At 36.6% G+C, this 26,394-nt stretch overlaps 1 long non-coding RNA gene and 1 pseudogene across 1 annotated transcript; both read right to left on the bottom strand.

Annotated features, from left to right (window-relative positions):
* The window catches only part of LOC128642311 (fatty acyl-CoA hydrolase precursor, medium chain-like), a 141,073-nt pseudogene extending 124,579 nt beyond the window's left edge, over positions 1 to 16,494 (bottom strand).
* Positions 8,474 to 8,749, bottom strand: LOC128642318 (uncharacterized). Its single transcript, XR_008399643.1, has 2 exons — positions 8,676 to 8,749; positions 8,474 to 8,595 (listed from the first exon to the last, which is right to left on the bottom strand). It is a non-coding gene; the product is annotated as an uncharacterized LOC128642318 (long non-coding RNA).
* Positions 16,495 to 26,394: the final 9,900 nt, after the last annotated feature.

Below are 26,394 nucleotides of genomic sequence, written 5' to 3'. Positions count from 1 at the left end.
TATGGTATCTGGAAGTCCATGCAACCTAACAATATGAGAAAGAAAAAGTTTTGCAGTTTCAGAGGCTGTAGGCAAGGAATGACAAGGTACAAAATGAGCCATCTTGGAAAATAAATCGACGACCACCATGATGCAGTTATGGTTGTTAGAGCTAGGAAGTTCTACCACAAAATCCATAGCAATGTCTTTCCAAGGCCTATCAGCCACGGGTAGAGATAAGAGTAAACCATATGGAGCTGCCTTGGATGGTTTCGCCATAGCACAAATAGTGCAAGCTTTGATAGGTTTATCAACATCAGATGACATGGAGGGCCACCAGAAATCCCTTTGTAGGAGATGTTTAGTTCTACGGAATCCAGGATGACCACATATAACGGATTCATGGACAGAATGCAAGATCTCTTTTCGTAGATTTGAGGGTATGTAGAGCTTTACATCATGATAATACAGACGATCCTTATTTTTGGTAAGGTAAGGCAGAGGTAAGTTGGGATCTTGTTTTTGAGAGGACTGGAGGTTAGTAGTGAAATCCAAAGCTAAACCAATAAATTTACTTTGGGGAATTACACTACCAGTTGTGTTGGAATATGAAGGTCTTACAACTTTCCTGGAAAGAGAATCGGCCTTACCATTTTTGCATCCAGGCCTGTATGTAATAAGGAAATTAAAACGACTGAAAAATAAGCTCCATCTGATTTGACGTGCCGATAATGTTTTATTGGTTTTAAGGTATTCCAAGATTTTATGGTCGGTGTAAATCAAAAAAGGAATGGTTGTACCTTCCAGGAGATGCCTCCAAAATTCAAGGGCAGATTTTATGGCCAGGAGTTCTTTTTCTCCAATGGAGTAGTTCAGTTCTGGGGATGTCATAACTCTTGAAAAGTAACCAACGGGATGCATGGGGGTGTTGGGTGTTTTTCTTTGTGACAAAATAGCTCCCAAGCCATAGTCAGATGCATCAACCTCCAATATATATTGCAATTGGGGATCAGGAAACTTAAGAATTGGAGCAGTAGTGAAAGAGTGTTTCAACTTTTGGAAAGCTTGTTCTGCTTGAGGGGTCCAATGGAATGTTGATGAATTACCACTTAAAGAAGTGATAGGTTTAGCAATAGAAGAGAAATTTCTGATAAATCTTCTATAAAAGTTAGCAAAACCAATGAAACACTGTATGTCCTTCTTGTTAGTAGGAGTAGGCCAAGAAGTTATAGCTTCTATTTTTTTTTGTTCCATCTGTATGCCTAAAGGAGAAATTGAATAACCCAGAAAAGATATAGTATCCGTATTGAAAATACATTTTTCAGGTTTAGCATAAAGTGAATTTTGTCTAAGTCGGAGTAAAACAGTATAGTATGTTGTTCTTCAGTTTTGGAGTAAATCAGTATGTCGTCAAGATAAATAATCATACATACGTCAAGTAGATCTCTAAATAAATCATTAATAAAGCACTGAAAAGTTGCTGGTGGATTACATAAACCGAATGGCATGACAGCATACTCAAACAAATGGGGGAGGGGTGCGCTCAAAGAACAGAGCTGTGAGTGGTACTATCTATAATAGCTAATAGCTGATAATGTGGTTCCAATCCGTGGATAAAAATGTATATATTTAAAGGCTCATTGTTGATAACCTATATTATGTACTAACATGTGAGTGGTTATCCATGGTTTTAGGCAATCTATATTGTGGGTGGTTCCTCAGTTGGATAAGATACAAATTGGTGTACGGTGGGATGTGATACAAATTGGTGTATAAATACACTGTGATACAAGATAGCAATGCTATTATGAAGCAATATTCAAATAGTGGAAAAAAGAAATATGTGATGTGTAGAAAAAAGACAGGTGCATATACTGAGTAAAATATATATTTTTACTACAAATGGATAATAAATTTGTTATACAGATATGTGTGTATATGTGAATACATCCAGGTATATTTAAAACAAATATGCAATTAGTATTAATATATATACAAATAAAATGAACAATTCAATAGATCAAATCAAATGAATAAATCAGATGATGCACTGTGCCATTAAAATTGTGTCAGTAAAAATAGCTTGTCAGCATAGACAGAAAAAAAGCGCTAAGACTGGCTGATATGTTATGGACACTCTTGTCCGTACAAATTAAGTCCTTGAAAAGATATCACGATTGCAGTTCAGTATGGAGTATAAAAGTTTAAAAGTATAAAAGTTGTGGCCACAACTATTTGTAGGGATCCAAGGAGCTAACTTCCTGTTTATGTAGCTTATAGTATCCCGTTATTAACCCCTTAATGACCGAGGACGTGCAGGGTACGTCCTCAAAAAAAAAGGCAGTTAACGCCTGAGGACGTACCCTGCACGTCCTCGGGTGTGGAAAGCAGCTGGAAGCGATCCTCTCGCTTCCAGCTGCTTTCCCGGTTATTGCAGTGATGCCTAGATATGAAGGCATCCAGCAAAAACCTCACATGGCCATCCGATGCAGAGAGAGCCACTCTGTGGCCCTCTCTGCACCGGACATCGATGGCCGGTATCGTTGGTGGGTGGGAGCCGAATTGGGAGGCGGGTGGGCGGCCATCGGTGTTGCGCGTGACGTCACGGGGGGCGGGATCGGGGGCGGGGACCGTCGGGGGGCGCGCACCGGGCGCGCGCGCATGCACGGAGGGTGGCGGGCGGGGGCGCGTGCACGGGGCGGGAGCGGGGTGGGGAACCGCTACACTACGGAAAATCTTTTCATAAAATCTGCCTAATCTTGTTTGTGCAAAAGCACAAAAAGCGATCGTGGAGGGGTGGGGGGGTTGGTTTGTGTGTGGGGAAGCTAAACTTTCAACAAATTAAAAAAACAAACAATTTTTTCTTCTAAACTGGGTACTGGCAGACAGCTGCCAGTACCCAAGATGGCGCCCATTAAGTTAGAGTGGGAGGGGATAGAGCTGTTTGGGGGGGGGGGATCAGTGAGGTTGGGGGCTAAGGGGGGATAGTACACAGCAGCATATGTAAATATGCTTAAAAAATCATTAAAAAAATATATATAGCTTTTATTTTAGTACTGGCAGACTTTCTGCCAGTACTTAAGATGGCGGGGGACAATTGTGGGGTGGGGGGAGGGAAGAGAGCTGTTTGGGAGGGATCAGGGGGGGTCTGATGTTTCAGGTGGGAGGCTGAGCTCTACACTAAATCTAATATTAACCCTGCAAGCTCCCTACAAGCTACCTAATTAACCCCTTCACTGATAGCCATAATACACGTGTGATGCGCAGCGGCATTTAGCGGCCTTCTAAATACCAAAAAGCAACGCCAAAGCCATATATGTCTGCTATTTCTGAACAAAGGGGGATCCCAGAGAAGCATTTACAACCATTTGTGCCATAACTGCACAAGCTGTTTGTAAATGATTTCAGTGAGAAACCTAAAATTGTGAAAAATTTTACGTTTTTTTTAATTTGATCGCATTTGGCGGTGAAATGGTGGCATGAAATATACCAAAATGGGCCTAGATCAATACTTGGGGTTGTCTACTACACTACACTAAAGCTAAAATTAACCCTACAAGCTCCCTACATGCTCCCTAATTAACCCCTTCACTGCTGGGCATAATACACGTGTGGTGCGCAGTGGCATTTAGTGGCATTCTAATTACCAAAAAGCAACACCAAAGCCATATAAGTCTGCTATTTCTGAACAAAAGGGGATCACAGAGAAGAATTTACAACCATTTGTGCCATAATTGCACAAACTATTTGTAAATAATTTCAGTGAGAAACCTAAAGTTTGTGAAAAAAATTGTGAAAAAGTGAACGATTTTTTTTATTTGATCGCATTTGGCGGTGAAATGGTGGCATGAAATATACCAAAATTGGCCTAGATCAATACTTTGGGTTGTCTACTAAAAAAAAAATATACATGTCAATGGATATTCAGGGATTCCTGAAAGATATTAGTGTTCTAATGTAACTAGCGCTAATTTTGAAAAAAAAAGTGGTTTGCAAATAGCAAAGTGCTACTTGTATTTATGGCCCTATAACTTACAAAAAAAGCAAAGAAGATGTAAACATTGGGTATTTCTAAACTCAGGACAAAATTTAGAAACTATTTAGCATAGGTGTTTTTTGGTGGTTGTAGATGTGTAACAGATTTTGGGGGTCAAAGTTAGAAAAAAGTGTTTTTTTTTCAATTTTTCCTCATATTTTATAATTTTTTTATAGTAAATTATAAGATATGATGAAAATAATGGTATCTTTTGAAAGTCCATTTAATGGCGAGAAAAACGGTATATAATATGTGTGGGTACAGTAAATGAGTAAGAGGAAAATTACAGCTAAACACAAACACCGCAAAAATGTAAAAATAGCCTTGGTCCCAAACGGACAGAAAATGGAAAAGTGCTGCGGTCATTAAGGGGTTAAAATAGAATTATACAAAGTTCTTAAGATGCTCACCCCTACCGGACTACCGATATCCCTTACCTCCTCTTCAAATTTCGTGGGTTATGGGAAGGCTGTAATTGACCCGGGATGGCGTCTCTGTTCGGCGTGTTGCCGTGTAGCTGTGATGGTTTGTGAGGGTTTGTGAGCGTCTCACCTTTGAATTTCCCGGTGAGTCCTTCCTACCCTGACGTTTACACAGAGTAGTCACGTGGTCCTCGGAGGTCCAATCGGATAGCCGGGTCGTTGGGGGAGTGGTGCAATAGCGGTTCTGTAGGGTTTTCTTGCTGGAGCCAAATTCGATCACACTAGATTGTAAAAATCTACGCGTTTCAGCGCTGGGTATGCGCCTTTATCAAGACTTCCTATTCTTGTGTGTTTTCTGTGGCTCTATTTCTAGTATTCTGGGCGTTGAAAAACTCCTCCCAAGATATCAAATGACAAGCGATTTTTGTCTATGCATCTAATATTAGTAGAATTAATGATAGTAAGAAACTGATAATATCAGAGTAACATAATGGCACACATGTATCACTCTGCATATAAAACAATGACATATAAAATAATGACAATATTGCGCTCAAACAGTAATTACGCTAAGTGCTTGTGGTGATTCTAAAATTTTGAAAGAATTACATGTATTTATTGTTACACAAATTCAAGTTTATACCATTAAATGGATGAGGATGTATGTCAAAATAATTATATATGGAAAGACACAATGAGTATATATTTAAAAGGATCACAATAGTAGGGGAACTTGTGTAATACAATATAGGTCAATAGATTGCCATATGTCAAGGTTGAGATTATACCTTATATTTATTTTATGTATATGGTACAGAAATGGTGGATTATAAAGATAGTTCTATTGGGATATGTTAGGAAATTATATTTTATATGGAACTATTTAATGGGATATCTGTGTTAACTTTATATAAAAGGATTCAAGTTAAGTTCTGCATTGAGACCATTCGGTGTCAATGTGTTAAATTTGAATATTAATTCTGCTTCTTTTAATAGTAAAATATTTTCTATATCTCCTCCTCTATTATTCAAAACTTTTTTAATACCCCAATATTTAAAACCTATTGGTTTCTTATGATGTATTTCTGTAAAATGTTTTGAGAGTAAGTGTTTACAGTTACCACGTTTTATATTTGAGAGATGTTCTCTTATTCTGTCGTGTAGAGGTCTACTAGTTTGTCCTAAATACTGTAATTTGCATTGGCATTGTATTAGATAGATTACATTAATGTCTGAACATCTGATTGTCTCTCTTATCAGATGTTTATAATTATTGTTGGAGGATATCACTTCTTTATCTTTTTTACCAAATTTGCAAGCTTTACAGCTGTTACAAGGATAGAAGCCTTGAAGATTATTTCCTAGTAAATCTTGTTGTCTTAATTTCATGTTTTTATTGAACTGGCTAGGTGCTAGTATGCTCTTTAAGTTTTTGGTTTTTCTATATATTATAGTAGGGTATTGGTCTATAATGTCTGACAGGATTGGATCTTTCTTAATTATATGCCAGTGCTTATCTAGGATCTTTTTTATGGTTTTATGGTCTTCATTATATTCTGTTATGAATGATATTTGATTATTTGTATTTTTATTGGCATCCTTCTTCTTATACTTTAATAATTCTGTTCTATCTTTTTTTATTGCTTGTGCTTTTGCTTCTTTGATTATATTATCTCCATATCCTTTGTCCTGAAATTTCTTTTCTAATGTCTTAGCTTGTGTAAGGAAAGTTTGATCTTCTGAACAGTTTTTCTTTATTCTATAAAATTGACCCTTAGGTATATTATTGATCCATTTGTTGAGATGACAGCTATCTGGATGTAAGTAACTATTAGTATCGGTGGGTTTGAAATATGTTTCAGTAATGATAGTATTATTACTAATCTTTATTTGGACATCAAGAAAGTGTATGTGTTCTTTACTATATTCATGAGTAAATTTTATTCCCCAATTATTGGAATTGATATCCTCAAGGAACAGGTTCAATAATTCAACGTCACCTTTCCAGATGAAAAATATATCATTGATAAATCGCTTGTAGAGCACAAGGTTTGCACCCCATGGGGAGTGTAAAATGTGTTCTTCTTCAAACCTCCCCATAAATAAATTTGCATAACTGGGTGCAAACCTCGTGCCCATAGCGGTGCCTTTTAGTTGCAAATAAAAAGTGTTGTTAAAGTTGAAGTAGTTATTTTCCAAAATGAATGTTATACAATCTATGATAAATTTTATTTGTGGTGTTTTCATTTCATAATCTAAATTAAGGAAATGTTCTGAAGCTGCAATACCTAATTTATGTTGGATATTAGTATAAAGTGAATTCACATCGCAAGTGACTAATGTATAGTCTGTTTGCCAATTTTATATTGTTATGGTATTCAGAAAATCAGTGGTGTCCTTGAGGTATGATGGTAAATCGTGTACATATTTTTGTAAGAATGTATCTACATATTGTGACATGTTGGAGGTTAGACTGCCGATCCCTGAAATTATGGGTCGTCCTGGCGGATGGTCTAAAGTCTTATGTATTTTTGGGAGGTAGTAAAAAACTGGAGTTTCGGGATGTGTAATATTTAAGAATTGATGTTCTTGATTGTTTATTATTTCTGTTTGTTTAGCTTCATTCAAGATACTCTCAAACTTTTTTATTTGTTTTTGGATGGGATTAAATGGTAGTTTTTTGTAGGTGTCTGTGTCTCCTAATATTCTTTCTGCTTCTTTTATATAATCTTTAGTGTTTAGTACTACTACCCCTCCTCCCTTATCAGCTTGCTTTCAATAATTGGTCTTAACGTGTTATCTTTATTACGGACGAAGAACATACCCGCACCAGCTGGGGATGTGGATGGCCTAATAAAGCCCTTCCGTAAGTTGTCATCGAGATATTGTTTCAAATGTACAAATTCTGGCTCAGAAAGAGGGTATATATGTCCGTATGGGATATCAGAACCAGGTAACAATTCTATGGGGCAGTCGTATGACCTGTGTGGAGGTAAGTTTTCTGCTTCAGTTTTGTCAAAAACATCCATAAAGTCTGAGTATGTCTTAGGAATAACAGGAGTCTCAATGGATGTGTTAAGTATATGTGTTGGCAGGTAACAGGATTTAGAACAAAATGTAGAATTGAAGACATATTTTTGTAAGAATGTATCTACATATTGTGACATGTTGGAGGTTAGACTGCCGATCCCTGAAATTATGGGTCGTCCTGGCGGATGGTCTAAAGTCTTATGTATTTTTGGGAGGTAGTAAAAAACTGGAGTTTCGGGATGTGTAATATTTAAGAATTGATGTTCTTGATTGTTTATTATTTCTGTTTGTTTAGCTTCATTCAAGATACTCTCAAACTTTTTTATTTGTTTTTGGATGGGATTAAATGGTAGTTTTTGTAGGTGTCTGTGTCTCCTAATATTCTTTCTGCTTCTTTTATATAATCTTTAGTGTTTAGTACTACTACCCCTCCTCCCTTATCAGCTTGCTTTCAATAATTGGTCTTAACGTGTTATCTTTATTACGGACGAAGAACATACCCGCACCAGCTGGGGATGTGGATGGCCTAATAAAGCCCTTCCGTAAGTTGTCATCGAGATATTGTTTCAAATGTACAAATTCTGGCTCAGAAAGAGGGTATATATGTCCGTATGGGATATCAGAACCAGGTAACAATTCTATGGGGCAGTCGTATGACCTGTGTGGAGGTAAGTTTTCTGCTTCAGTTTTGTCAAAAACATCCATAAAGTCTGAGTATGTCTTAGGAATAACAGGAGTCTCAATGGATGTGTTAAGTATATGTGTTGGCAGGTAACAGGATTTAGAACAAAATGTAGAATTGAAGAGAACTTGTGTATTTCTCCAAGATATCTGAGGTTCGTGTGTTTGCAACCAGAGTAGACCTAGAACTATAGGAAACAGGGGTGATGCTATAACGTCAAAGGATATAGACTCTCTATGACCAGAAGTAGTGGTCATGAGCAGTGGTACAGTCTTATGGGTGACAGGACCTGAAGATAAATAAGAACCATCAATCACACGTATGGCTAGTGAATCAATACGTTTTATTAATGGAATGTGATATTTATCAAGAAAAGTTTTATCAATGAAATTGCCCGTGGTTCCGGAGTCAATAATGGCCTGTGTCTGGATTCTTTGTCCCTCCCACTGTAAAGAGATAGAGAGGTTACAATGAGTAATAAGTGAAAAGTGTTGAGTACAAACTACTACTGAAGACCTACTCTTACCCTTTTGTTTCTGGAGAATAGGACAGTCCTTTACTGTATGTGCCTTGGAAGCACAGTATAAGCACAAATTATTGGCCTTTCTTCTGTTCTTTTCTTCTGTAGTCAAAGGACCTTTAGTAAAAGCAATCTCCATTGGTTCAACAGAAGTGCGGGCAACAGGAGGAGTATAGGATGGTATAGGTGACTTTCTCCATGGCTGTTCTGCATAACCTCTCTCACTTTTACGTTCACGAATCCTCCGATCTATAGTGACAGCATGTGACATAAGTCCATCGAGAGTAGAGGGGAGAGGACCCCTTGCCAATTCGTCCTTAACAATGTCTGAAAGACCAGTACGGAATTGGTATAGCAATGCTGCCTCATTCCACATGGTGTCAGGTGCCCACCTTTTGAAATCAGAGACATAATCCTCAGCAGGTCTTCTATTCTGTTTTAATGCCTTAAGTGCATTTTCATCTGTATTCTGTTTATTTGTATCCTCATAGAGGAAAGACATTTTCTCAAAGAACTGTTGTAGAGAATCCAGAATTGGATCATTATTCTCAAAAAAATTGGTAGCCCAAGCTTTGGGTTCTCCTTTCAGATATGAAATAACAGTAAGAACTTTTGTACGTTCAGTAGGATAAGTCTTAGGTTTCAATGAGAAGAAAAGGAGACAAGAATTTTTAAAGTCTCTGAACTGATTTCTATCCCCTGAAAATCTCTCTGGGGGACAGACTTGAGGATCAGGGGGTGATTCAGGCATGGAGGGTCTGTTGTCAATGTTGTCTCTAATGACTGTTCTGAGATACTGATTCTCAGACTGGATCTCTCTAATGCCTTGAATTAGTATATCCATGTTCTGAGCTAATGCAGATACTTTATTAGTGAGTTCTGCTAACTCCATATTAATTCCCTTTTCTTTTTGGCTCTGTAATATGTAAGAATCAATACAGGGAATTGGTTAGGTTACCACTCAGTCTCACAAATATCGGGGCTGTTAAGTCACAATCCCCTATTCTGATCCTAGACTGAGGGCCCAGTATGGGTTAAAAAGGAATTCTCAACTCTGCAGAAAGGATAGCTCAATTAGTGAAAGCTGAATCCAATACTTGCTGAACAGAGGAGAAAAGGATATTAGTGCCTGTATATAAGGATTAACAGGCAAGAGTGAGACAAAAATGAAATTTGCATATAATACTGAAGAATAGGTAGAATATTTATACTTATACTTAAGCTAATAAGTCAGTTCACTTGTAGAAGTATCAGAAAATAGAGTCACATATATGAGAAATGCAGCCTTTTCCTGGAGTGAATGTACATAGGCACAGATTGCAATGATAAGTTCAGTTCACAGCATATAAGATACAAGTTTGCAATAAAACCTGATGAGTCCAGAAAACACTTTCAAAATGGTAATGCCAAAGGAATATTCAGTACCTTTAATCCTGTGGTCTGGTGAAAGATTCTGATAGAGGAAAAGCAGCAGTCACCTGGAGTCCAGTATCGCCAAACAGGGAGTGCAGGCTGTGAGTATAGCAGAGGAGCTGCTGACAGGCACGGCAGAGGAATTCTGAAAAGCACAATCTGTGAGCTGTAAGCCTAAAAGCTTAAGTAAATGCTGAGGAGACAAAAAGGTATTTGTAGCAAGCATAAGAAATAACAAAAAGTTGCAGGAAATAGTTTTTGGTGAGTTCCTGTAAGTAGGCTCAGGTAGAGATCCAGAGAGCATGTAGATTGCTTCAGCACAAGCCAGGATACTCAGCATAAGGATCAAATTACAGAGCACAGGATTTAGTTAGGAGGAGCCTTATAAGGGTTCAAATTTAAAGGGACAGACAAACTGACAAGACCTCAGACATGACAGATGAAGACTTCAGCCAGATCATGGACATCTTCAGCCCCCCACTTGGGCTTGGATCAAGACATTGGAGGCTCTTCTGGACCGATCGGGACCCGGTGTGGTGAAGACAAGGTAGGGAGATCTTCATGGGCTTAGTGTTAGGTTTATTTAAGGGGGGGTTTGGGTTAGATTAGGGGTATGTGGGGGGTGGGTTGTAATGTTGGGGGGGGGTATTGTATGGGTTTTTTTTACAGGCAAAAGAGCTGAATTCTTTGGGGCATGCCCTGCAAAGGGCCCTTTTCAGGGCTGGTAAGGTAAAAGAGCTTTTCTATTTTAATTTTAGAATAGGGTAGGGCATTTTTTTATTTTGGGGGTCTTTGTTATTTTATTAGGGGGCTTAGAGTAGGTGTAATTAGTTTAAAATTGTTGTAATATTTTCTAATGTTTGTAAATATTTTTTTATTTTTTGTAACTTAGGTTTCTTTTTATTTTTTGTACTTTAGTTAGTTTATTTCATTGTATTTATTTGTAGGTATTGTATTTAATTAATTTATTGATAGTGTAGTGTTAGGTTTAATTGTAGATAATTGTAGGTATTTTATTTAATTAATTTATTGATAGTGTAGTGTTAGGTTTAATTGTAACTTAGGTTAGGATTTATTTTACAGGTAATTTTGTAATTATTTTATCTAGGTAGCTATTAAATAGTTATTAACTATTTAATAGCTATTGTACCTGGTTAAAATAAATACAAAGTTACCTGTAAAATAAATATTAATCCTAAAATAGCTACAATATAATTATAATTTATATTGTAGCTATATTAGGGTTTATTTTACAGGTAAGTATTTAGCTTTAAATAGGAATAATTTATTTAATAAGAGTTAATTTATTTAGTTAGATTTAAATTATATTTATGTTAGGGGGGTGTTAGGGTTCGGGTTAGAGTTAGCTTTAGGGGTTAATACATTTATTATAGTAGCGGTGAGGTCCGGTCGGCAGATTAGGGGTTAATTATTGTAGGTAGTAGGAGGCGACGTTGGGGGCGGCATATTAGGGGTTAATAAATATAATATAGGGGTCGGCGGTGTTAGGGGCAGCAGATTAGGGGTACATAGGTATAATGTAGGTTGCGGCGGTGTACGGAGCGGCAGATTAGGGGTTAAAAAAAATATGCAGGTGTCAGCGATAGCTGGGGCGGCAGATTAGGGGTTAATAAGTGTAATGCTAGGGGTGTTTAGACTCTGGGTACATGTTAGAGTGTTAGGTGCAGACTTAGGAAGTGTTTCCCCATAGGAAACAATGGGGCTGCGTTAGGAGCTTAACGCTGCTTTTTTGCAGGTGTTAGGTTTTTTTTCAGCTCAAACTCCCCCATTGTTTCCTATGGGGGAATCGTGCACGAACACGTTTTTGAAGCTGGCCGCGTCCGTAAGCACCACTGGTATTGAGAGTTGCAGTGGCCGTAAATTATGCTCTACGCTCCCTTTTTGGAGCCTAACGCAGCCATTCTGTGAACTCTAAATACCAGCGGTATTTAAAAGGTGGGGGGGGGGGGAAAGCATGCGTTAGCTACGTGGGTCGTTACCGACAAAACTCTAAATCTAGCCGTAGGAATGTACTGTGTATTTGTTTTATGTCTGTAAACCTCTTAGTTGGAAAATAAAAGTATTAAAAAAAAAAAGATTTGGCGTTTGCTGCCTTTTTCTGCCTTTGATGTCCATGCAGCAGTCAGTGTCTGAGAGAACAACTGAAAATGAATATTAGAGCTTTACCATTCAGTATAGGTGAAGATACAATGGGCAAAAGCAGCCATTTCAAAGGACAAAATAAATATTTTTATTTGGAATATACTCCAGCAGGTAAAATAGGTATTTTACCTGCTGGACAGGCTAATAAGCTGATCTCTCTCATTGTGTTACTGGTGGGCAATGACATTACAAAGCTTAAAAACAACATGTTTTTTTTCTTGGTATTTTAAAATACCCACAATTTTTACAATTTGACTAAAAAAATGACTAATGTCTTTTTTAAGATATGAAAGGATGGCCAAGCTCTTAAAATTCTTGACAGAAAACTCAATAATGCCCATAATTCATCATACATAAGTAAAATATTCATAATTTTTGGTACAGATTTATGGAATATCACTGACTTTAAACAGTAGCAGTATTAATTGTTATGCAACTGATGGCTAAAGCCTAAAGACATTTCATAAATCTGCACAAAGTGTGTGTTTTTTTTTTTTTTTTTTTAAGTATGTATTTTTACTTGTGTTTGATGTATATTAATAAAAAAGAAAAAAGAAAAAAAAAAAAGAAAATGAACCCTTGTGTAGATTTATAAAGGGTCTTAATGGCTTTAACCAGCCGTTGCATAACATTTAATACAGCTAGTGATTAAAGTCACTAAGACACTTTTAAAATTGTGTGTAAGCCTATATTTTCTCAGCACTATAACTGTCAACTCATACTCATTTATGGCATTGGGGTCAGAGGGTTAAAGGGACATTAAACACTTTGAGATGGTAATATAAAATGATAAATTGTATATAATAAAACAACTCTGCAATATACTTTCATTATTTATTTTGTCCTCTTTGCCTGTAATTCCATTATGAAATTGTGAGCTTTTCAGTTCCTATTAGAAATGGAAGTGCAGAACACTGTTAAATCCAGCACAACCATTGGCTGCACACTCTAGTGACCTATTTATAACTGACCCTAATTGGCCACACCAGAGAAGGTAACATGAGTTACAACATGGCAGCTCCCAGTGTTTTATAGACACTAAAACTTTACACTTATTGTGTCACTTTTTAAACAACTAATGAAACTTTAAAAAATACATCTGCATGTTATTCATGGACTAATCTTTTCTTTGAATGCATCATTCTATCTAGCATGTATTTAGTGTTTAATGTCCCTTTAAGGGCAGTCAGCCATTGCTATTGTTTTGACTTATTTTTTAGCATATTAAAGACCCTCTTCGTTCCGAGTCTCATTTAGCAGGAGTGAGCAGCCTTCATAGCTGACCTGATCAGCAAGAAGATAAACAGACAAAGTTAGAGCCCGGAGAAGCACTGCACAGAACTTTTTGTGTCTGACACAGGGAAGGCTCAGCCGGCAGCATAGCAGATCAAAGCAGGCGTCCCACGCCACTTCAAACCTCAAATAAACATTACAAGGCAGGCACAGACAGTGACTTTAACCTGGTGGCAACCTTAGCTGCTTCAGCTGTGACAGGAGCGCTCTTCCTCCTCACTCAATGTTTTACTTGTAGGCTTGGTGGGAACTCCTCCCTCCAACTCTGATATGAAGGAGACATTTGCTGCACTGCATTGTGGAACTTGTAGTTTCCAGTGCCTACCATGCAGCATGTAAAGAACCCTTCTTGACAAAATGTTCTGTGCAGCTGGATGCTGCAAATAGTGGGGGTATGTGAGGGGCCCGGTCGGGCACCTGACAAGTTTGGGGCCCCTGACTCACTCTGGGGTTCTAAGTGTAGCGCGGGAGGAGCCTCATCAAGCTGCGGCGTCATCACGGGACTGTAGTGATGACCGTTAGCACCACCTCTCTGCTCACTCACACTGTCTATCGCACAGGCTGAACTGTGCGATTAAGAGAGTATAGGGATGGTTTGGGAGGCGGAGCAGGCTGCAGGCAAATCTAGTGATAGCACTATAAGGACGGCATCAGGCTAACCGCACGAGCGGTTAAATAAATAAAAATACAAACATTTTTTATTTATTTTTTCAAAAAGATTTTGGCTTTTATTTATTGGGGGCTATAAATTAAATATAATTTTTCCAATAGGGGGGCTATTGGAAAAAATATGTTTCATTCAAAATGTTTTCCCTTCATTTGGGCTGGGGGTTCACATATGGAGGAGCCTCCACTGGCAGCAGTTCAGCTGTACTGTCCGCCACCCCCGCTATGACGGATGTACACAGATGTGTTCTTTCCCTGATGATCTGAGCAGCAAGTGCATTTGGTATGGTAGATTTAACAAGCAGCGGATGCTGCAATCTACCCCCGATGTTTCCCGCTCTTACGAACGCTGCTCCTTAACTCAGAGGGACTGCAATTATCCCGATCGGATGTGATCGGGATGATTGACACCCCCTGCTAGCAGCCAATTGGCTGCGAATTTGCAGGGGGCAGTATTGCACAAGCATTTCACCAGAAATGCTTGCTCAACATTAAATGCCAACAGCGTATGCTAGGTCTTCACTTGTGCTAATCTGCTGAGTGCAAATTTACTTTTTAACTTGTAATATGCACACAAGTTATTCTGGTCGCAATACTGCTTATCGGGTCCCACACAAACAATAGCGCACCACTTGTAATCTAGCCCATTGTTTTCAATGTAAGTATCTCACTAAGTATTGCATAAAATGCAATCTGTACATTATGCCTATAAGTGAATACAGAGCTCCATCCCTTGTCTAAGTGGGAATTACTTTTTAAGATGCCTCTTCAGTCTCCCCAACCTCACTAGTCTCCCTCTACTCAGCTGACAAATAGTTAAAAATGAACTTTAGTGAATCAGCTGTATAAAATAACACAACAATGGGGATGTAGAAGGGGCTATAGAGACCTCTGTGAATTTATAAAAACTTTTTTTGTGCATCTAGACTTCTCTGTCCTTTAACCTATTTACTTATAGACAGGACATAAAGTTTTGTAAAGATGCAGAATTTTAAAATATAAACAAGTACAAAGAAAATAATATAACATAACTGAAAAATGTATTTACCATTGTATACAACAGTTTTCTACCAGTTATAACAAATTGCTATATTTTATAAGAACATTGAATTTTTAAAAAACTTTCCTTTTGTGACTATGGGGCCTATTTATTAATGTGCCAGCGGACATGATACAATGTAGCGTATCATGTCCGCCACACATCGATAAATGCTGACAGCGTTTATCATTGCACAAACAGTTCTTGTGAACTGCTTGTGCAATGACGCCCCCTGCAGATTCGCAGCCAATCGGCCACTAGAATGGGGTTTCAATCAGCCCAATCGTATAGGATCGGGCGGATATATGTCCGCGGCCTCTTTAGACCGCTGCTTCATAACTGCTGTTTCCAGCGAGTCTGAAGGATCACATGGAAACAGGGGCATCAAGCTCCATTTGGGTCTTGATAATTCGGCCCCTATGTGTTTAAAGGGACACTGTACCCAAAAATTGTCTTTTGTGATTCAGATTGAGCATGAAATTTTAAGCAACTTTCTAATTTACTCCTATTATCAAATTTTCTTCATTCTCTTGGTATCTTTATTTGAAATGCAAGAATGTAAGTTTAGATGCCGGCCCATTTTTGGTGAACAACCTGGGTTGTCCTTGCTGATTGGTGGATAAATTCATCCACCAATAAAAAAGTGCTGTCCAGAGTACTGAAACCAAAAAAAAAAGCTTAGATGCCTTCTTTTTCAAATAATGATAGCAAGAGAACGAAGAAAAATTGATAATAGGAGTAAATTAGAAAGTTGCTTAAAATTGCATGCTCTTTCTGAATTACAAAAGAAAAAATTTGGGTACAGTGTCCCTTTAACCAAAAACATAGCCTGGTATGCTGTTGTGTTACTTTAAATATCATATGGACTGTGAATCATTTACAGACAGATATATGTACATATGACCTAATAAGAAACCACATACAAATCCAAATGAATCTGGGAGTGTACATTTGAATCTGCATTTAACACTTTGTCAGGGTATAAAATATAATAAAAAAGTAGAATCTGTTTTAAAATAAAATGCATGACTGAAGTAAATACTTTTACATTGTAATGTCTTTTTAAATCTTTGCTGTTGGAACAGGCGTTCCTATTTTCCTCTGACAGCTTGTAATATTTTACTCACCTGCTGTGACCTGCAGCTGCACAGTCAGGCACAAAACGAGAATCATTCGGACCAGGGATCCCATGTGTAACACCAATTTTTACCAACAGCAAGAAATATCTTTTTCCTAACTGCTGTCAGTACACAGAGGATCAGTCAGCAGAATACTAAGGGTAAAAAAAAAAACAACGCGCAATCCCTACTTGTAACCCTGTAAACTCTCAGAGGTTGTATTGTTGCTTATAATTAATTGGTTGTTAGGTGTTTACTTTACAGACATATACGGAAGTTATGCATTAACTCTTTCCACACTGAGTCATTTTGCAGTCCTATGCCCACACGTATTTACATTTAATACTAATTGCATTTAATTGTCATTTTCTTTGCCCTTTCTTTAAATTATTAACATAAATTATATATTTTTTTCAGCATATTATGCACTTCCTGACACAATATAATTGACATTTTTTTTAGTTTGCAATACAGTAAAATAGATGCTACTGTGTTTTTTTATTTAAATCTTGGAAATGAAGACTTTGGGCTCCATGTACGAAGCAGCGAAAGCATATGCAAGCCTGCTTCCCGCAATCTAAGAAGCAGAGGTTATTATACTGCTGCTTCTCTCGTTCTCAGTGATCGACAGCCCCTTCGGTCATGCGATTGGTCGCCGCGAATGAAGGGGGCGTGCATTACACACTCTGATGATCAACAGATCCATTTCCCGTGTTTAGCGAAGGCAGGCGGAGAGCTTCACGAGTTGAGAAGCTATCCGCCCGACGGTTAGTACATGGAGCCCTATATGATTTAACATTACTGATCTTCTACAAAATCTAAAAAATGTATTCTCTTTCAGGGCCCAATTATCAATTTGCTTGATGAGTTGTAAAAAACCATGATAACAGGGGCTGCCTTTATATACTTCTCTACAGAAAGGTGTTGTCCCTGCAAGTTGCAAGATGTCCCTGAGAAAGTAATGGAGATTCACTGAGGAGAGTGGAGTTAGAAGGGAACAAATCTGATTATTCGGCTTTCACAGGGCGAGATTACATATGCGGCGTCGCCCGCAAAAGCTGGCGTCTGCTGTTTTTAGTCGGATATTGCATATAAATGTGACGCGTATATTTCACACGTTGCCAGCTATTTTAATTCCCATAAACTAACATAGAATTGGCATCGCAAGTCAGTATCACATATTCAGCGCAAGGACTTACACTGCGAAAATGAAGAAATTTTACTCAATTTTCACCTCGCCACACATAGGCAGGCGCAGCAAGCCTTGCGCTGAATATGAAACTATCATCACTGCCTAGAAGTATTAAAAAACACCTAATGCATGCACAATATATACCTGTCAACCACCATCCTCCACTGCAATAACTAAATAAAATATATTAACCCCCACATCGCAAAGTACCTAATAAAGTTTAATCCCCTAATCCGCCACCCCCTCACAACGCAATATACCTTTTTAAACTATTAACCCCTAATCCGCCACCCCCCAAAATGCAATAAACCAAACTATTAACCCTTAAACCACCATCCCCCCACAATGCAATACACCTCATTAAACTATTAACCCCTAATCCGCCAACCCCCACAAAGCAAAGTAACTAAAAAAGTAATTAAACCCTAATCCGCCATCCCCCCACAACGAATGTATCTGATTACACTATTAACCCCTAATCTGCCAACCCCCACAATGAAATCTACCTATTAACACTATTAATCCCTAAACCGCCAACCCCCCACAACGCAATATACCTAATTATCCACTAAACCACCATCCCCCCACAATGCAAAGAACTAATCTAATCACTAAACCCCCTAACCTAACACCCTCTAAGTTAACCCTAATTACATAAAATAAAAAAGACTACCTTACTAATAAATTAATTAGAAATTACCAAATAAAAAAAAATCCTAATTTAAAATTAAAATAATAAATCCTAACATTAAAGGGACACTGAACCCAATTTTTTTCTTTCATGATTCATGACATTTTCAGCAACAATTTACAACAATTTACTCTTATTATCTATTTTTCTTCGTTCTCTTGCTATCTTTATTTTAAAAGCAGGAATGTAAATCTTAGCAGCCAGCCCATTTTAGGTTCAGCACCATGGATAGCGCTTGCTTATTGGAGGCTTACCTTTACCCACCAATAAGCAAGCATAACCCAGGTTCTCAACCAAAAATGGGCCGGCTCCTATGCATCACATTCCTGATTTTTAAATAAAGATAGCAAGAGAATGCAGAAAAATTGATAATAGGAGTAAATTAGAAAGTTGCTTAAAATTGCATGCTCTATCTGAATAATGAAAGAAAAAATTTGGGTTTAGTGTCTTTTTAAATAAAAAAACTAGGATTAAATTAAAATAAAAAAAAATCTAAAATTACAGAAAAAAATAAACCTAAACTAATACCCCTATAAAAAAGCCGCCCCAAAAATTGTTTACTTTTAGGGGGTAATTTGTACTTTATTTAGGTAAAAGAGCTGATCGATTTAGGGTAATGCCCTACAAAAGGCCCTTTTAAGTGCTATTGGTAGTTTAGTGTTAGATTAGGGGGTGTTTTTATTTTGGAGTGGCTTTTTTGTTTTTATACGGGTATTAGATTAGGTTTAATTTTTTTTATTTTGGGTAATTTTGTTTATTATATTTTGTAATCTTGGACTTTTTTATTTTTGGTAATATTGGATTTTTTTTTATTTTAATTTAATCTTACACCTAGATTTAGAGTTTTGCGTTAGAAGGGGTGCGTTAGATACGCGTGTTTTTTTTCCCCCGCACCTTTTAAACAATGCTGGTATTTAGAGTTCTCTGAAGGGCTGCGTTAGGCTCCAAAAAGGGAGTGTAGAGCATCATTTACCGCCACTGCAACTCTAAATACCAGCGTTGCTTACGGACGAGGCCAGCTTCAAAAAAGTGCTCGTGCACGATATCCCCATAGGAAACAATGGGACAGTTTGAGCTGAAAAAAAACCTAACACCTGCAAAAAAGCAGCGTTCAGCTCCTAACGCAGCCCCATTGTTGCTGTTGCTGTTCCGATCAGCCAATAGAATGCGAGCTCAATCTGATTGGCTGATTGGATCAGCCAATCGGATTGAACTTGAATCTGATTGGCTGATTCAATCAGCCAATCAGATTTTTTCCTATCAGAATCCTATCAGCCAATCGGAATTCGAGGGAAGCCATCTTGGATGACGTCACTTAAAGGAACCTTCATTCGTCGGGAGTCGCCGGAAGAAGAGGATGGATCTGCGTCGGCTGCTTCAAGATGGTCCCGCTCTGCGCCGGATGGATGAAGATAGAAGACGCCGCCTGGATGAACATGTCTACCGGTCCGGATGTCTACCGGTGCCGGATAGGATGAAGACTTCGGAGCCTCTTCTGGACCTCTTCTTACCGGATAGGATGAAGACTTCGGACCCTCTTCTGGATGGATCGGTGATACCCGGCGTGGTGAAGATAAGGTAGGGAGATCTTCAGGGGCTTAGTGTTAGGTTTTTTAAGGGGGGTTTGGGTTAGATTAGGGGTATGTGGGTGGTGGGTTGTAATGTTGGGGGGGGTATTGTATGTTTTTTAAAATGCAAAAGAGCTGTTTACTTTGGGGCATGCCCGCAAAAGGCCCTTTTAAGGGCTAGTAAGGTAAAAGAGCTGTTAACTTTTTATTTTAGAATAGGGTAGGGCATTTTTTTATTTTGGGGGGCTTTGTTATTTTTTTAGGGGGCTTAGAGTAGGTGTAATTAGTTTAAAATTCTTGTAATCTTTTTTTGTGTAATTTAGTTTAGTTGATTTAATTGTAGATAATTGTAGATAGTTTATTTAATTAATTAATTTATTGATAGTGTAGTGTTAGGTTTAATTGTAACTTAGGTTAGGATTTTATTTACAGGTAATTTTGTAATTATTTTAACTAGGTAGCTATTAAATAGGTATTAACTATTTAATAGCTACTGTACCTGGTTAAAATAAATACAAAGTTGCCTGTAAAATAAATATAAATCCTAAAATAGCTACAATATAATTATTCGTTATATTGTAGCTATATTAGGGTTTATTTTACAGGTAAGTATTTAGCTTTAAATAGGATTAATTTACTTAATAAGATTTATTTTATTTCGTTAGATTTAAATTATATTTAATTTAGGGGGGTGTTAGTGTTAGAATTAGACTTAGCTTTAGGGGTTAATACATTTATTAGAGTAGCGGCGAGGTCCGGTCGGCAGATTAGGGGTTAATACTTGAAGTTAGATGTCGGCGATGTTAGGGAGGGCAGTTTAGGGGTTAATACTATTTATTATAGAGTGAGGCGGTTTAGGGGTTAATACATTTATTATTGTGGCGGCGAGGTCCAGTCGGCAGATTAGAGGTTAATAAGTGTAGGTAGGTAGCGGCGACATTGGGGGGGCAGATTAGGGGTTAATAAATATTATGTAGTTGTTAGCGATGTTAGGGGCAGCAGATTAGGGGTACATAGGGATAATGTAGGTTGCGGCGGTGTGCGGTCGGCAGATTAGGGGTTAAAAAATTTAATTATAGTGGTGGCGATGTAGGGGGACCTCGGTTTAGGGGTGCATAGGTAGTTTATGGGTGTTAGTGTAATTTAGAGCACAGTAGTTAAGAGCTTTATGAACCGGCGTTAGCCCATAAAGCTCTTAACTCCTGACTTTTTTCTGCGGCTGGAGTTTTGTCGTTAGAGTTCTAACGCTCACTTCAGCCAAGACTCTAAATACCAGCGTTAGGAAGATCCCATTGAAAAGATGTGATACGCAATTGGCGTAAGGGGATCTGTGGTATGGAAAAGTCGCGGCTGGAAAGTGAGCGTTAGACCCTTTCCTGACTGACTCTAAATACCAGCGGGTGGCAAAAACCAGCATTAGGACCCCTTAACGCTGGTTTGGACGGCTAACACAAAACTCTAAATCTAGGTGTATGTGTGTGTATGTGTGTGTGTATATATATATATATATATATATATATATATCACAAAAAGAACCTGGATGGTGCTCACATATAAATAAATTAATAAAAATAGATATACAAATAGCAGTATTAATGCATATACACAACCATACATGTGTAAACAAAATGTATTATAGCATTGAAAAGTGATATATATACATGTAGTAAAAAATGTAAAAATAGTAAAAGTTCATATAAAATATTTAAAAGTGTTGGCTGGTAAGGAATCTCTTCATATGATACCCCCACTCAGATGTGCACTTACTTCAAGAACCCTCAATCATATGAGGTAAGGTTGATTCGTATCAGTGGAATGCTTAGCACCTCCCAGAGTATGGAACCGGACCACCGGAGCTGTATATCCCCTTGTATGCCGAGAAGATCAATGTTCAGCAGCCAGTAGTCTGTATTGAGTTAAACTTGAACACTTGTTACGGTGGAACTCCCAGTCACAGAGATATAGGAGAAAAAAACAGAGAAAGACTCATCGTGCAACACTGTTTATTTAAAACATAAAGACAATATTCAAAGTCAGTGGAATTCCACTCACATGTAAAATCCTCAATATATGAGGTATCAGTAGGGATGGGCGAATGTTTCTAAACATTCGAATTTTAAATGAATTTTTCGACATTCGTTCATTCGAATCGAATTTTGAATGTTTAACTAACATTCTAACATTCGATTTTCGAATGTTCGGTTTCTAATTTTTCACCTACATTCAAAAATATTTGTTCTAATAATAGAATGTTTACTTTTGCATTATATTATATTCGAATTCGATTTATATATTTCACATTCGAATTCGAAATATAATATTCGAATTCAATTCAATAATATCACATTCTATATAGAAATATAATATTCGAATTCGATAAGATATATCACATTCGAATTCGAAATATAATATTCGAATTTGATTCAATATATCACATTCTATATAGAAATTTAATATTCAAATTCAATTGAATATATCACATACTATTTGTAAAGAGATATTCGAATTCGATTTAAATTTCAAAATAGTATTTTCGTTTGTAAAGTACTATTCGAATTCGAATTAGTTTTAATAATGCTGTTATGTCATAAATATTCAAAAAAATGTAATTCGATTTTAATTTCGAAATAGTATTTCTTAACTAAAATTGTATTTTTAAAAGTAATATTGAATTCGAATTATTTAATATTCGAATTTAAATATTGAAATCAAGTTATTCCCTCCCATATGTAAATGTTATAAATAGATGTAGTTCTTAACATTTCATTTGAAAGGTTTAGTTTTGGAGAAGGACGTACTGGTTTTGTGGTCGTGTACTCGTGTTGGATTATTTGGATACACATTTTTTTCTATATACTTTTATCTATTTGCTCCTGTGGCATCTTTTTTTGGATTTTTGTGTGGACAGACACATTACACAACTGTGGAGGGTGGACTGCACACCGTGAGAAGACGCATTTGTTATCTTCATCTTCAATCAATTTCATCAATATTTGTAGAGGTAATATGCGGTCTATTTATTTTTATAGGCAAAATACAGGCCATATTTTCATGCTGTCTTAACTAGAGCACTGGTGAAATAATCAGTACCTAAGGTGAGAGCCAATTTAGTTAACATGGTTACTGATTTACCTGTGCTCCAGTTAAAGTGATATGAAAGAGATTTTTTTTTTATGATTCAGATATATCTTTCAATTTTAAGCAACTTTCTAATTTACTCCTTTTATAATTTTTTCTTAATTCTCTTGGTATCTTTATTTGAAAAAGCAAGAATGCAAGCTTAGGAGCTGGCTCATTTTTGGTTCAGCTCAGCACCTGGGTAGCGCTTGCTGATTGGAGTTTAAATGTAGTCATCACCAACCAGCAAACGCTACCCATGTTCTGATTCTGAACCAAAAATTGACCGGCTCCTAAGCTTATATTCTTGCTTTTTCAAATAAAGATACCAAGAGAATTAATAAACATTGATAATAGGAGTAAAATTGAAAGTTTCTTAAAATTGCATGCTCTGTCTGAATCATTAAAGTTTAATTTTGACTAGACTATGCCTTTAAGATGTTATAAAGATAGCCTACTAGCCTAGGTTTACTTGAGGACTGTGGTTGAGAAGTACTGTTCATCATAGAGATGTTGTAATTGTTGTAATGTAGTGTTGGTTGTTTTTTATTGTGCTGCTAGTCCTGCGTTGTATTGGTATGGAATTGGGCATTGGCAATTTGGCAGCCAGTGGTTTTTAATTTATATGTATTGTATATATATACTATATTTTATTTTAGATTTTTGAACTCTGATATGTATTATTAGGTACTGTAATCTAAAATGCTTATTTTAATAATTATTTAATTTTTTTTAATTAGATCTTTTCATTTGTACTATTTTTTTTTTTTTTAAATGGTATGCATTTTTTTGGCTTTGCATTTTGATGAGTTGATAATGCTGTAGTGCTATATTTACCTATGTAGATTGCATTGTATTGTATTTTTTCTATTGGAAATTCCAATTTATAAACAACATTCCAACTAACTTCTATTAGCTAATTTGCTTCATTTTTTAGATATCCTTTGTTGAAGATATAGTAATGCACATGGGTGAACCAATCACACGAAGCATCTATGTGCAGCAAACAATCAGCAGCTACTGATGCTATCTAGATATACTTTTCAGCAAAGGATATCAAGAGAATGAAGCAAATTAGATAATAGAAGTAAATTAGAAAGTTGTTTAAAATCACATGCTCTTTCTGAATCATGAAAGAAAAAATGTGTGTTTCATGTCCCTTTAATAAAGTTATGATGGTGTTATTTTTGAATTTTATATCTTTGTTATAGTTATTATGGAGTTCATTTCGAATTTAAGGCCAATATAGTAGTTATATGAAGTTATAGATGTGTTTAAGTATTTTAATTTCGAATTTTAGTTAATATTGTGTTAATTTTGAATTATTAACTAGTAAAGATATAAAATTCGAATTTTAATTCTAAATGAACCATCTTATCTATTATTAATTACTAAAGGTGTTAAAATTCGAATTTTAAATCGAAATCAACACCTCTATCACTTTATATGACTATATGAGGTGATAGAGGTGTTGATTTCGAATTAAAATTCGAATTTTAACACAACTATTAACTATAATAGATATATTCTTTTCAAATTCGAATTTTACATCTTTGTTATAGTTATTGTTTTATTTTCGAATTGTATGTATTATTGTGTTAATTTCTAATTTAAAACTATAGCAAAGATGTAAAATTCAAATTTTAATTCGAAATTAACACATCTTATCTATTATAGCTACTAGTGGTGTTAAAATTCGAATTTAATTCGAAACCAACACCTCCATCACTTAATCTAACTATTAAGTGATAGAGGTATTGATTTCGAATTAAAAATCGAATTTTAACACCACTATTAACTATAATAGATATGTTCATTTCGAATTCGAATTTTACATCTTTGTTATAGTTAACTTCTGTTTGCATACTATACATATATGTAATGTTATATGTATTATTTATATATGTATTATTTGGGTGTATATGTATGTGTTTTATCCTAAGTTAATTCATTGTTAATTATAGAGTGAGAAGATTTATACAGCAGCAGCAGTAGCAGCAAGAAATAACGACACAGAAGTGCAATAGCATTTTGTCACTCATCAAATTTTATTATTCAATAAAATTAAAGCAGTTTCCTCTTTAATTGGAATCTACCAAGATGCCTAAAAAAGTTGCAAGAAGAATGATTTCAGCTTCCAGCAGCAGCAGTCAACAGCAGCAAAAGCTAATGGAGACCAATAATGATGCAGTTGAAGTAATTAAAGAAAACAAAGTGTCCGGAACCATACGCAGTGGTCGTCAAAGAATGGCAATTCATGCCTTTTTGAAGAAAAAAAATCCCCCAATTGTATCTGAACATGCAGAGCAGCAGTGCTCGCAGGAAGCAGCATTAGAAAAATCCACTTCTATTAATGAATTATCCAGAGAACCAGCAGGTGATAATGGAGTTGATTTTGAAATAACTATGGAAACTTCCGGAAGGAATAGCAGCAGCAGTAGCAGCATCTCTGTAGAAAATGAAAATAATTCTGAATTGGAATTTGAAGATTGTTTATCTGAAGGATCTGTGTATACTCCAACTCTTCATTGTGATTCTGATGATTCAGATTGCAGTACCATTGAGGAACAAAATCCACCTTGCACCATCACCTCTACGTATCCACTGTTCCAAAAGCATCTCAAACGTGCTATTCCATCCAAAGAGTCACCAATGTTGCAGTCACAGTCAGATAGAATTCATTCTAATGCCAACGGGTCCAAACAAAGAAAAATTCCCACAATTGAACCACTAGATGCTACACCACTACAAGTTGCAACTTGTGAAATAAGAGCAGCTGGCGCTGCTGTAATGGAAATTCCATCATCATCATCCATTACGACTCCCAGATCACGTAGTAGTGCAGTAGGTGGTAGTGTAGTTTGGAATTTTTATTCTGTCGATAAACTAGATCAAAGTAAAGCAACATGTAAAATATGTAATAAAAAAATAAGTCGAGGAAAAGCAGGAAGTAATTTGGGAACCATTTACTTGTGGTCTCATATGAATAGTAGGCACAAAGTGATATGGGACAGATATTTAAATAAAAATGTTGCTTTATCCACAGAAAGAAATACTAATGTTATGCTACCACCTACTGCCAATGATGATGGCTTTAATAACACCAGTAGAAGTTCATGCAGCAGCAGCAATCAACTTTTATGAAATGTATTGCCAATTTCTGGGAGTACAGCAGTGTCTAAGCGGCAGAGTACTTTACAAGTTGCTTTTGAAAGTAGTCAAAAATATCCCCCAAACCATGAACGTGTTCGCCAAATTAATTTTAAAGTTGCAAAAATGCTTGCAATCGATATGCTTCCTTTTAATTTTGTTGAAGGTCAAGGCTTTTGGGAATTAATGCAATCAGTGGTTCCCCGTTGGCAAATCCCGAGTCGTCATTATTTTCCATGAAAAGGTGTTCCCGAAGTTCATAAACTTGCTTTACAAAATGTTGGCAAACAATTAGAAATGTCAGAGTGTAACAAA

This window comes from Bombina bombina, chromosome 1 (assembly GCF_027579735.1).
Source record: "Bombina bombina isolate aBomBom1 chromosome 1, aBomBom1.pri, whole genome shotgun sequence".
Taxonomy (NCBI): domain Eukaryota; kingdom Metazoa; phylum Chordata; class Amphibia; order Anura; family Bombinatoridae; genus Bombina; species Bombina bombina.
The sequence above is the reverse complement of the archived record's forward strand: the minus strand, read 5'-3'. Positions and strand labels throughout refer to the sequence as shown.